At 41.9% G+C, this 13,726-nt stretch overlaps 1 protein-coding gene across 2 annotated transcripts in view; it reads left to right on the top strand.

Annotated features, from left to right (window-relative positions):
* Nucleotides 1-571: 571 nt before the first annotated feature.
* drp2 (dystrophin related protein 2) overlaps nt 572-13,726 on the top strand; it is a 170,462-nt gene continuing 157,307 nt past the window's right edge. For both annotated transcript variants that reach the window (XM_029119414.2, XM_029119412.2), the window contains exon 1: nt 572-707. The gene's annotated coding sequence lies outside the window, so the exon portion shown is untranslated. The remainder of the gene's footprint in view (nt 708-13,726) is intronic.

Genomic DNA, 13,726 nt, shown 5'->3' with positions numbered 1-13,726 from the left:
CAATGCTTTCCATCCAGGTGACTGTTAATCTGCCACTGTTCATTTTGTTATGGCTGAATCACCCTAGTAACAATGGTTCAAATTATTTAGTGTAAGCTAAGGTATAGCTACGGGTAAGTTAGGTATTATATGCCTTAAAAAAAAACATGGAACATTGATTCAAGTTACCAAGTACCCTTGGCCCATTAACTATTTTCAGGGTGAGGACCCCTCTACAATTAATCGTGAAAGTTCAATAATCTTTCACAGAAACGAATGCTTGGCTGTCATGGAAAACCATCAATAAAACGATCTGGGGACCTTTTGTAATAATTGCGAGGGAGTAAATTACTGCAGAAACACTAGTAGCCTTTTATAGCCTACTGAAAATGGTCAATGGATTTCATATTAAATTCAGGCATTTCATGGCTTAACATACACAAAATCTAAACGCTTATATTTTATAAGCCCGAAATTTCATGCGCGGAACTGATGTGAATAGCTGAGCGCAGTCTTCTGATGTCAACGTCAATGAGCGCGAGACTCCACTGTTAAAGCGCTTCTCTGACCTGAGTGCTGTTCTTTCTGTCGTTTGAAATGTTCATCTCCGCACCAGCCTCCGCACTCTTTCCCCTATTCATGGGTATTTCCGTCTTAAAGAAAACTCTATTAGGCTATGTCATGGCACTTTGAGGCACTATCTGAGGCAAATCTCTGACAAGAAATAGGTAAGATTAAATGCATCCTAAGTGTGAAATTCTGCGATGTGTATGAAAAAACAAGTACATGTGTTTTGCATTGTATTATGTTATCTTCTTGGTTATCATAACACATTTGGTTATTGTGTTATATTTATTTTGTGTTGAAATGATATCAATGTTTTAATCGGGCGTAATCCTTGATGTGTTGCGGCATTGTCCCGGTTAGATGAGCTGGCGGGCTTTAATAGACTCAGAATAACGTGCTAGAATATATTGTGTATGTTAAGCTATATAAATTAATATGTGGCAGAGATCTGAACAAAACACTACCCTTGCCTTCCATTCAAGTGATTTTACGTGTTAGAACACTACAAATGGTTTTAAACTCAAGGTTTGGCAACGGGCGCAGTAGACGACTTACCCAGAAGCCAAAATGTGAGCCGGCGCCGTTCCAAAAACTGTTGCACGTGCCAATATTTGTCATGTCACCGGAATCGCATATGTGCATTAGCCATGTTGCAGTTTTGTTGTCTAAATTGAGATGTTTTCCCATTTTGGCAGCGGGCAATTAGGCTTTCGGTAAATTCAAATATTGCTTTTTGGTCTGTCTGACTTAAGATTGTTACATTGACACTACGGGGAAATTATCTGAAATAAAATTCTAGTATTGTCTCGGTTAGTATCCAAGGATTTTTGCCTCACAACATAGATGACAGTAGGCTACTAACTAAGAAGGTTCTTAAAAGCGGCATTATGAAGCATTCTTTGATCTCATCCCGTTAGCTCTCCAGTCCAGTAAATAACCTTGAACATTCTCCGATTTGCTGGGTAAGCGTAAAAAATGCAACACGTGTATTATTCTTTTTGCTCTGAACAAAAAAACAGATATATTTCAATTTAAGTAAAGACTGTTAGGCCTCTAGCGCTCGCTATAGGTTAATAGTGAAAATGCATTCCTGCTTTCATGTTCTATGTCGTGGATTTAGGAACTGCTTGTGTTGAGTCCACGTGCCCACAAACTCTTAAAATATTATTCTTGATTTGGGGAACATATTTAATAATTATATAAAATAACGTAGTGTTTTCTGTTTTTACATTTCCAACAATGATGATAAAAGGTCATATTGCTGTGTAATTGGGAAATTCTCACTTTCAAAGTGATTTATCAAATGCAATCAACCCTTATTATATAATATTAGTTTCCCAGAAGCCTACTGGGTACGATGATAGATAACAGGATATGTAAGCTATAAGGAGCGAGGGTTGGTATTTGTCCAGTATATCAGGCTAAGAGCTGTTAGTCACGATGCGTCGCGGAGTGTCTGGACAGCATCGAGATGTCTTATTGGTATTGTAAACCAGATACTAACACAGTTAGAGCAGAAACAAGTGTTGTGATATCATACCAGTGGTATGCGTTCTGATATACCACAGCTATCAGCCAATCAGCATTCAGGATTTAAACCACCCAATTTATAATATACTGTATACTGTGCCATTTTAAATATATGCACCAGGAATCAAGTTCTGTATATGTCAATGTAGATAAGATTCCAGAGAAATGCATTAGATACAGCTGGTATTGATAGTTATTCCAAATTACCTTTTGGGTGAAACAACTCATATTTTACAAAATGCCAGGTTAAGTCTAACTTAGATGAAGTGCTATGCCAGATTTAAACTGCACTCTCAGGCAGCAGTTTTCCAATATGTCTGCCAACCTGCTCCATGAGGCCAAATAGGACAGGTTTTTTATGGAAATAGTGCCATAAATAATTGCTATACAGCACCCAATAGTGTCTTAAAATATGTGCAGTGGTGTGCTGTCCGGGAACATTGCTTTTTCAGTGTTTTCATCCTACAGTTAATTACATATACATTTATACTTTGTTTTCAGCCACCCCCTGAAGTCTACTGGTACACAATGATACATTATAGTTTAATATGATCCCCTCTGTCACAAGATGTGGGGCCGTAAATGTCTCACGTACATCACTTGGTGAAAAGCCTTTATGACAACACCTGCATAACAGAACAACACATTTGTCAAGATATCTAGCTCTAGCGCCGGATGGAGATTGTACCTCAAATCAATCAGTCACATTTATTTTCTGAAGCCCTTTTGAAAACGTCAGTTGTCACAAAGTGCTTTTACAGATACCCAGCCTGAAAGCCCAGAGAGCGACAACAGGAATTGATGAACAGCTGCAAGACACCAGTTTTCCAATAATTCTGCCGAGAGCCTCCAATGGGTGAAGTCAGGGCAGTTTCACATAGCGGTAATAGGTATGATAAAGCCCAATGATGTGGAAGACCGAATTAAACTAAACAACTACGCTATTTATAGATGTTTCTCCATGTATTATCATACCCGTTTCACCCTAAAGGCCTTTTGCTAAACTGGGTTACCCTTCTCCCTGCTGGAGGTATTGCATGCCCATGGGATTTGACCTATAGTGACATGGGCAGAGCGTCATAAACACACTGCAGTATATTCTGTTCTATTCATCACTGTACCTCATAGGCATAAATGAACACTAATATACCTGCATTACAGTGTGAAGGGGAACTTATTCTTTTAATACAGCACTTACATTTGAGAATATCAAAAGGTTACTAGTATTTCACGTTTATTCATCATTTTGATGATCATTAATGTAAGAAGGATTGTCTTGTGGATTTGGTTGCTGGTGGAACATGTTCCTTAAACTAACTAACAAACATTACACAGTATTTTGGTTTGCAGACCCAACACGAATGACCCAAGATGTGCAAGCAGGTACATCCATCTAATCCACTGACCCGTCGTAGTTCAGCTGACTACATTGTGCTTTATGGAAGTTGAGTTCAGTCAGTGAGATGAACATATGAACCTGCCTGGGAGCTCCAAGGGTTGCTTCAGTAACAGCGGAATAATGCCCAGGAACTGGAATTAATGTGTGCTCCATCTCCTCTGGCCGGGGGGGGGACGGGGGGGGGACTCTGACGTAGCCCAGGATGTGTGAACAGAATACAACTGGTTTTGTGACGCTATCATTTATTGTGTTTTATACGCATTCAGTGTAGCAAATATTTTCATGTTGGCTGTAGGGGCTGAGTATTGTGGAACATGTTTAAAGGGATTAGTAGCGTTTCTTATTGTGACTAACTCACCCTTCCTCGGGTCCGGAGGATGTGTTTCATGGGCATGCATTTCATTCACGCTCAGAGTCTGTTCAGATTGGTCCATGCTGCTCATATAGCGCCTTTATGTCTTTTTCAGAACAGCCTGCCAATGATGTAAGATGAATGTGTAGTTTGACAGGTGTTTATGCTGAATGTTCATAGGAGCTTCATGTAGAATGTATTCCCAATGTGTACCATAGTGAATTGCAGCATCTTCTGTTTGCATTCAAATCAACTTTCCTCTGCATAGCATTTTGAATTTAACTTTTGTTCACTGGCTTCTAAAAGCGGTAAAACTATATATTTTTTTTTTTACGTATACTTGAAGATATTTCACTGCAGTTTAGATGGCACCATGAGTCCCTACACTGTCTGTGATTGTTTCCCCACATTACGTTAACTGCAACTGAGGGGAACTCTTGAATCTTAGCAACAAGGAAATTAGAGGGCAATGACCGAGCCTCTTCGGGAGAATGGAAAAGCAGAACCCACCCTGTTTGCCAATAGAAAAGCAGATCATCTGAAGGCCTTTTTGTGCCCCCCCAAATACACCAACTATATGTCATTCTTTTTACTAGTATTGCAAATATATAATATGTTTTCTTTAATTATAATAACAGTACTGATGTGCAGTTCTGCTGATGTACTGCTGATGTACCTTCTCAGTATGGGAATACAGTATGATGTACCTTCTCATGTATTTCAGATACCATCATTTATTTAGCAGTTTGGTATTAGGGATGGTCTATGACACAGTGTCTGAGAATCTCAAATGATTTTTCCCCCTCATTTTAATTCGACAGAGTGATCAGAAAATGTCATTCTCTGTTCGAGTCTCTCACAGGTCTTTAGGAACTCGACTAGCCAAGCGTATATGATGAGGCATCCGTCAACTGATGACTGATGTTAGATAGTCTTCCTTGATGTCTTTCTTTTACCTGAGTCTAATGCTGCTGTGCTCCTGGGAATAATCACCTTCCAGGAATCTTTCTCTGTCGTTTGTTTCTTCCTGCAGAGCAGAAAAGGCCTTGTGGTCAAAAGGGCCGTGTCCTTGTGATTTAATAAAACCGGTTACAGCAATGTCCCTGTGGATGTCACTGCTGGTGTCCTATAGCTTGACTGTGATATCTGTGATATCTGTGATGTATGTGATGTATGTGATGTATGTGATGTATGTGATGTATGTGATGTATGTGATGTATGTGATGTGTGTGTGCTTGGCTGTGATATCTGTGATGTATGTTATATCTGTGATGTATGATATATCTGTGATGTATGTGATGTATGTGATATCTGTGATAGCTGTGATGTATGTGTTTAGGGTGTGCTTGGCTGTGGTATCTGTGATGTGTGTGATATCTGTGATGTATGTGTTTGGTTTGTGCTTGGGTGTGATATCTGTGATGTATGTGATATCTGTGATGTATGTGTTTGGTGTGTGCTTGGCTGTGATATCTGTGATGTATGTGTTTGGTTTGTGCTTGGCTGTGATATCTGTGATGTATGTGTTTGGTGTGTGCTTGGCTGTGATATCTGTGATGTATGTGTTTGGTTTGTGCTTGGCTGTGATATCTGTGATGTATGTGATATCTGTGATGTATGTGTTTGGTGTGTGCTTGGCTGTGATGTATGTGATGTATGTGTTTGGTGTGTGTGCTTGGCTGTGATATCTGTGATGTATGTGTTTGGTGTGTGTGCTTTGGTTGTGATATCTGTGATGTATGTGTTTGGTGTGTGTGCTTGGCTGTGATATCTGTGATGTATGTGTTTGGTGTGTGTGCTTGGCTGTGATATCTGTGATGTATGTGTTGGGTACATGTGCTTTGGTTGTGATATCTGTGATGTATGTGTTGGGTACATGTGCTTTGGTTGTGATATCTGTGATGTATGTGTTTGGTGTGTGTTTGGCTGTGATATCTTTGTATGTGTTTGGTGTGTGTGTTTGGCTGTGATGTCTGTGATATATGTGTTTGGTACATGCACTTAGATGTGATATCTGTGATCTATGTGTTTGGTATATGTGCTTTGCTGTGATATTGGGGATGTATGTGTTTGGTATATGTGCATGGCTCTGATATCTGTAATGTGTTTGGTATATGTGCTTGGCTGTGATATGTGATCTATGTGTTTGGTATATGTGCTTTGCTGTGATATTGGGGATGTATGTGTTTGGTATATGTGCATGGCTCTGATATCTGTAATGTGTTTGGTATATGTGCATGGCTGTGATATCTGTGATCTGTGTGTTTGGTATATGTGCATGGCTGTGATATCTGTGATCTGTGTGCTTTGTATATGTGCATGGCTATGATATCTGTGGTATATGTGTTTGGTATATGTGCATGGCTCTGATATCTGTAATGTGTTTGGTATATGTGCATGGCTGTGATATCTGTGATCTGTGTGTTTGGTATATGTGCTCTGCTGTGATATCTGTGATCTATGTGTTTGGTATATGTGCTTGGCTGTGATATCTGTGATCTATGTGTTTGGTATATGTGCTTGGCTGTGATATCTGTGATCTATGTGTTTGGTATATGTGCTTGGCTGTGATATCTGTGATCTATGTGTTTGGTATATGTGCTTGGCTGTGATATCTGTGGCTCAGTATAGTATCGTACAGGAAACCCCTCAGTGCTCGGAGGCACACAGTCATGTCCTCTGTCATCACAATCACCCTGTCCAACAAAACAGACACCAGACAGTCACACCCACGGCAACCTGTCTGGTCGAATTAAACATCACGTTGCTGTGTCAAGTGAGTCCCCTGGACAATCAGGGAGCGTCTCATTTCAAGACTTTATCACACCTAGTGTAATTTTGCTCAACTATACTTGTTAAAGGGATCTCTGTTTTAACATTTTATTTATTGAGGCAATTGCAAATAATTGTTCATTTTCAAAACCAACCTAGCTCAAGGTGTTCAATTGAAAGAGGACCAAACCACTCACGCAAATGCATAAATAATGTAAACAATATACAAATAAACACTTTATACAAGGGAATAGACAAAAAAACCAGAACAACACCAAGGACCGCAGCACACATCCAGATGTGCTTGACAGATACAGCAGGTACATTGATCTGATAGCAGCTTGTTTAGTTTGTTTTTGAAGGCGGAGATATGATGTTGATCTCTAGTTTAAAGGTCTTTTGCAATTTGTTTCAGTCGATGGCAGTGGCAAACTGAAATAAATGATAGCCAAAGAAACGGGAGGCTTTAGTAGTGACCTGTGTGAGAAACAATGAGATACGGTGAGATATAGTGCCTTCAGAATATTTTCAGACCCCTTTACATTTGCACACATTTTGTTGTGTATTGGACTACATTTTTTATTGATTACGTTTATTCTATTTTGCCATACACAATACCCCATAATGACATAGCGAAAACCATGAACATTTTAGAAATGTATTGAAAATAAAGAACTTCAATCTCTCATTTACACAAGAATACAAACCCTTTATTCAGTCCTTTTAGAAGTGACTTTGGCAGTGGTCCCAAGTTTGAGTCTTCTTGGGTATGCGTCTATCAGCTTTACACACCAGGATTTAGGCAGTTTTCCCCATTCCTTCTTGCAGATCCTCTTTAGCTCTGTCAGATTGGGTGGAGTGAGCTGTGATCTTCAGGTATCCCCAGAGATGTTCAATCGGGTTCAAGTCCTGGCTTTTGATTCATGTTTTCTCGGCTTTGTGCTTTGGGTGCTTTGCCCCAGTCCGTTGTCCTGTGCACTCTTAATCAGATTTTCTTCAAGGATCTGTCTGTGTTTTGCTTCATTCATCCTTCCCTCAGTCCTGACTTGTCTCTCAGTCCCTGCCACTGAGAAGTGTCCCACCATGCTTGACCATTGGGATGGTGTTAGCCAGGTCACATCTACCTTTTCGCCAGATGATGCACTTGGCATTCAGGCCAACATTTCAGTTTTGGTCTCATCAGATCAGAGAATATTCTCGTCTTGTTGTCAGAGCCCTTCAGACAGCATGTCATGAATTTTACTCAGGAGTGGCTTCTGTCTAATCTACCATAAAGGGTCAATTGATAGAGTGCTGCAGAGATGGTTGTCCTTCTGACAGGTTCTCCCATCTATACAGAGAAACGCTGAACCTCCATTAGAGAGGCCATTTGGTTCTTGGTCACCATCCTGCCCAGTGGACTTCTTGGCCAGTTACTTAGTTTGACCGGATCACCAGCTCTAGGAGGAAGCAGCAACTCCTACAATTTCACAGTGATGGAACCCACTGTTAACATGAAAGGTTTCAACGCTTAAGCAATTATTTTGTAACCTTTCCCAGAGCTATGCCTCAACATATCTATCTCGGAGGGCTGTGGAGAGTTCCTTGGACTTCATGGCTTGGTTTTTGCTCTGACACGCACTGTGAAGTGTGCGACTTTCTAAATCATATCCAATCAATTGAATTTGCCAAAGGTTGACTCCCATAAGTTCTAGAGATTAACAAAAGACACCGGATGTATCTGAACTTAATTTGGATTGTCAGGGCAAAGGGTCTGAATGCACATGTATATGAGCTATTGAAAATACATAAAAAAACATTAGTATGGGTTATTGTTTGTATGATGCCCAAAAAAATTAATACATGTAATCAATTATGATTTATGTCTGTATAAACTGCTCACAAAAATTAAGGGAACGCTTAAATCACACATCAGGTCTTGATGAACGAAACATATTAAAGATCAAAATCTTTAATATATTGTGTGATTTGTTCAGAACAAAACGATGTAACAACGGTCAATGGAATCCAAAATCACCAACCGATTGAGGGCTGGATTGAAACTCACACTGAAAAGGCTGTTCCAACTTGTGAATTTCATCACAGTACCTCATAATGTGACTCAGTAGTGTGTTTGGCCCTCATGTGCCTGTACGCACTCCCAACAACGTCTGGGCATGTTCCTGATGAGACGATGGATTGTGTCCTGGGTGATCTCCTCCCAGACCTGGATCAGGGCATCAGTGAGCTCCTGGACAGTCTGTGGTGATACTTGGTGGTGTTGGATGCACCGATACATAACATCCCAGAGGTTCACCACGGCGTCTCCAGACTCTTTCACATCTGTCACATGCTCAGTGTGAACCTGCCCTCATCTGTGAAGAGAACGGGCACCAGTGGTGGACCTGCCGATTCTGGTGTTCTCTGGCGAATGCCAGTGGAGCTGCACGGTGCTGGGCAGTGAACACAGGTCCCACTAGAGGATGTCAGGCCCCCGTGCCACCCTCATGGAGTTTGGTGAGAAACATGCACACAAGTAGCCCGTTGGAGGTCATTTTGTAGGGCTCTGGCAGTGCTCCTCCTGGTCCTCTTCGCACAAAGGAGCAGATACCGGTCCTGCTGCTGGGTTGATGCCCTTCTACGGCCCCGTCCAGCTCTCCTCGTGTAACAGCCCGTCTCCTGGTATCTCCTCCATGCTCTTGAGACTGTACCCGGGAGACACAGCACACCTTGCGACAGCACGTATGGATGTGCCCTCCTGGAGGAGCTGGACTACCTGTGCAACCTGAATGAGCTGCAGGTACCACTACCAGTAGTGACAAGGACACTAGCAAAATGTAAACATAGAGAAGAATCAGTCAGGAAGGATCTTTTGTTTACAACAAAACAGGTGACATTGATTCACAATCACTTATGCTTCCTAACTGGACAGATTGATATCCCTGATGTTTAACTGCCTTGGTGTTGTACAGTGATGATTATGTGTTCCCTGAAATTTTTGGAGCTTAATTTATGAACCAATCAAACTCTTTAGGAAAGAATTTGGACTGGACATGCTGAGAGGAAAGGAGATCTCTGAGCACATCAGTCTGGGGAAGGCTATACTAGCATCTCAGAGAGATTTGAGCTCCATCAGACCACTCTGAGGCAAATCATTTGCAAATAGAGAGCATTTAACATGACAGCAACTCAGCCTAGAAGTGGATGCCCTTCCAAAATAGGGCCAGAAGAAACATAATCAATCAGGTAAATGCCAACCCAAACACAACATCTGGAGATTTGCAGACCTACCTTGCTGCAGCATAGGTTACTGTGAATGCTTTAACAGTAAGAAGAACCCTGAATCGAAAGGGCATTCATGGGAGGATCGCTTGGAAGAAGTCTCTGCTGTCAAAACAGAACCAAAATACCAGAACTTAACTTTGCCAGAGACCGCCTGGACAAACCTGAAGTCCAAACTCTGGACCCAAATTGCTGAATTCTGTAAGGAGGAGTGGGACAAATCCCTCAAAAAAGATTTTGTAAAAATTATTCTTGCTAATGGAGGTGCCACAAACTATTGAATGAAGGGGTTCACATATTGTTGCACCCCTGAAATCGTGGTTCATGTTAAACCACTTTTGTGAAATAACGAGTGAAAATAATCTGTTTTTGTTTGTGCTTTTATATTTGGAATGTCTTCATTACAAATGAGGTTTTAGATTATTTTCATATTTTATACAAAACATTTACCATTCCTGTGGGGTTCACATTCTTTCAAGCAGCACTTTATCAATAAGTTTTATATCATCTTCTATGGTGTAATTGGTCTCTTGCTTTTGAACATTCAGTTCTTGATTGTATTTTTGTGTAACCATGTGTTGTCTTGCAGTTGTTATGCCTCTGGCCAGGTTGTTTCTCTGTGGGCTTAAGTGGTTAAATAAAATGTTTCTTTTATCTGAACATATAAAACCGTGGAATTATCTTCGTGTTTTTTGTTTTCCCACTCATGGAGGACTGATTGGGCCCACATTTTTAAACCACTGTGAAAAGAAATGCTGCTGTCCTGGAACGGCTGCCTATGGGAAGGAACTGTTTAGATGTGACAAAGGATTTCCATATGCTTCATTTACTATAGACCTATAATTTATATTTTGACACTTTGATGTCTCCATAATTTCAGCTCTTGAAGACTATAAGTGCAGCTGTCTGCTCATGATGTGGTCCTTTAGGCCTGTGGGGGAATGAAATATCCAATCAGCACAAATTCTGCTCAGTAAAAAGCCCCATTTGTAGTCTTCTGAAATGGAACTTGTTTTTGACAGACCACACCATTGCAAGAGGGCTTTTTCACCAACTATCCAAGGATCGCCGTGACGATGACTGACAGGCAGTTTCAGCTCCTCTTCCTGTCCTGAGACATTACTGGGTTTACATGCTACAGCCATTGACAACCAGAATCATAAAGGCACGAGAAATGGAAAGAGCAGCAGTGTGTTTCACATTGCATTGGGAACATCCAATAATAAGCCTGTATCCGTAGCCTATCTCGGCTGCACACCACTCTACACCAGTGGCTGTCAAATGTTTTGCCGCAAATAATGAAATGGATTTATGTCCTGTTAGCAGTGGAGGTTGCAGGACCAGATGGGAAGCATTTCTGCACTTGTCTGCTCTAGGCAGTTTCACTGGACTGAGTACTCATTGCCAACACACCTTTCCTCTTCTAAAATCGCAATCAATTAATTATAAACAACAGGTTGTAGGGTGGTGTTGCAGATCCTGTTGTAGGGTGGTGTTGTAGATCCTATTGTAGGGTGGTGTTGCAGATCCTGTTGTAGGGTGGTGTTGCAGATCCTATTGTAGGGTGGTGTTGCATATCCTGTTGTAGGGTGGTGTTGTAGATCCTATTGTAGGGTGGTGTTGTAGATCCTGTTGTAGGGTGGTGTTGTAGATCCTATTGTAGGGTGGTGTTGCAGATCCTGTTGTAGGGTGGTGTTGCAGATCCTATTGTAGGGTGGTGTTGTAGATCCTATTGTAGGGTGGTGTTGCAGATCCTGTTGTAGGGTGGTGTTGTAGATCCTATTGTAGGGTGGTGTTGCAGATCCTGTTGTAGGGTGGTGTTGCAGATCCTATTGTAGGGTGGTGTTGCATATCCTGTTGTAGGGTGGTGTTGTAGATCCTATTGTAGGGTGGTGTTGTAGATCCTATTGTAGGGTGGTGTTGTAGATCCTATTGTAGGGTGGTGTTGCAGATCCTGTTGTAGGGTGGTGTTGCAGATCCTATTGTAGGGTGGTGTTGTAGATCCTATTGTAGGGTGGTGTTGTAGATCCTGTTGTAGGGTGGTGTTGCAGATCCTATTGTAGGGTGGTGTTGTAGATCCTATTGTAGGGTGGTGTTGTAGATCCTGTTGTAGGGTGGTGTTGCAGATCCTATTGTAGGGTGGTGTTGAATATCCTGTTGTAGGGTGGTGTTGTAGATCCTATTGTAGGGTGGTGTTGTAGATCCTGTTGTAGGTTGGTGTTGCAGATCCTATTGTAGGGTGGTGTTGAATATCCTGTTGTAGGGTGGTGTTGCAGATCCTGTTGTAGGGTGGTGTTGTAGATCCTGTTGTAGGGTGGTGTTGTAGATCCTATTGTAGGGTGGTGTTGTAGATCCTATTGTAGGGTGGTGTTGTAGATCCTGTTGTAGGGTGGTGTTGCAGATCCTATTGTAGGGTGGTGTTGTAGATCCTATTGTAGGGTGGTGTTGTAGATCCTGTTGTAGGGTGGTGTTGCAGATCCTATTGTAGGGTGGTGTTGAATATCCTGTTGTAGGGTGGTGTTGTAGATCCTATTGTAGGGTGGTGTTGTAGATCCTGTTGTAGGTTGGTGTTGCAGATCCTATTGTAGGGTGGTGTTGAATATCCTGTTGTAGGGTGGTGTTGCAGATCCTGTTGTAGGGTGGTGTTGTAGATCCTGTTGTAGGGTGGTGTTGTAGATCCTATTGTAGGGTGGTGTTGTAGATCCTGTTGTAGGGTGGTGTTGTAGATCCTATTGTAGGGTGGTGTTGCAGATCCTATTGTAGGGTGGTGTTGTAGATCCTGTTGTAGGGTGGTGTTGCAGATCCTATTGTAGGGTGGTGTTGAATATCCTGTTGTAGGGTGGTGTTGCAGATCCTATTGTAGGGTGGTGTTGCAGATCCTGTTGTAGGGTGGTGTTGTAGATCCTGTTGTAGGGTGGTGTTGTAGATCCTATTGTAGGGTGGTGTTGTAGATCCTATTGTAGGGTGGTGTTGTAGATCCTATTGTAGGGTGGTGTTGTATATCCTGTTGTAGGGGGTGTTGTAGGGTGGTGTCGATGCTCCGATTGAAGGGTGGTGTTGTATATCGTGTTGTAGGGTGGAGTTGTAGGGTGGTGTTGTAACTCCTGTTGCTCTTTTGGCCTCCAGAAAGTTACAAAACAGTCCCGTCACTCCTATCCCATCTTCACCATCACCCTGGCTGGAAGGAGATGGAGGCAGGTGACGGAGGGGAAAAGAATGGGAATAGAAAACCAATTTACTAACTATAAATCCAACGCATCTTGGGCACCTAACCCTGAACATGGTGACTGGGAGCTATTATTTAGAATCTGGTAACCGATGCTCTGCTATTAACATTGAATGGCTTGGCATTCGCTGGTTGTCTCCCATGACACCTTTATTCACCTTATTTACTGCCTGGCGCTGCGCTGTAGTCCTCCCGGACAGAGCCAAGCTCAGAGTGTGCCGGCGCTGCGGGAAAACTGATATGGAAGAACAGTTTGGGGGAACTGGGTGGGTTTGAACAGTTTGGGTGGGAACTGGGGTAAGCCGAACGAAACATAAACCTTATTTGAAGTGGATCTAAAATCCCTAATGGGATAAATAAATGGTGAAATTCGCCAAAGAACCTTGATGTCATTAATTCAACAGCAGAACAGTAACTTACCGCTTCATTTTCAGCATGTAGTTAGTAAAAGTACATCTGATGTGCATCTGTCTTAGGGTGAAAGCAGTCTGTTTCCTCCAGTCCCCGGACCCTTGGTTACACCCGGTCACTGCTACTAGCCTGGTTAAACCAGACCTAAACTTGTGCTGTGTGTAGGGGAACTTAAGCAGTCTGTTTTTGTCCATCAAGGTTAATGGTCTCTCTCTGCATTTCTTCTGCA

Source organism: Esox lucius, chromosome 4, assembly GCF_011004845.1.
Source record: "Esox lucius isolate fEsoLuc1 chromosome 4, fEsoLuc1.pri, whole genome shotgun sequence".
Classification (NCBI taxonomy): domain Eukaryota; kingdom Metazoa; phylum Chordata; class Actinopteri; order Esociformes; family Esocidae; genus Esox; species Esox lucius.
The sequence above is the reverse complement of the archived record's forward strand: the minus strand, read 5'-3'. Positions and strand labels throughout refer to the sequence as shown.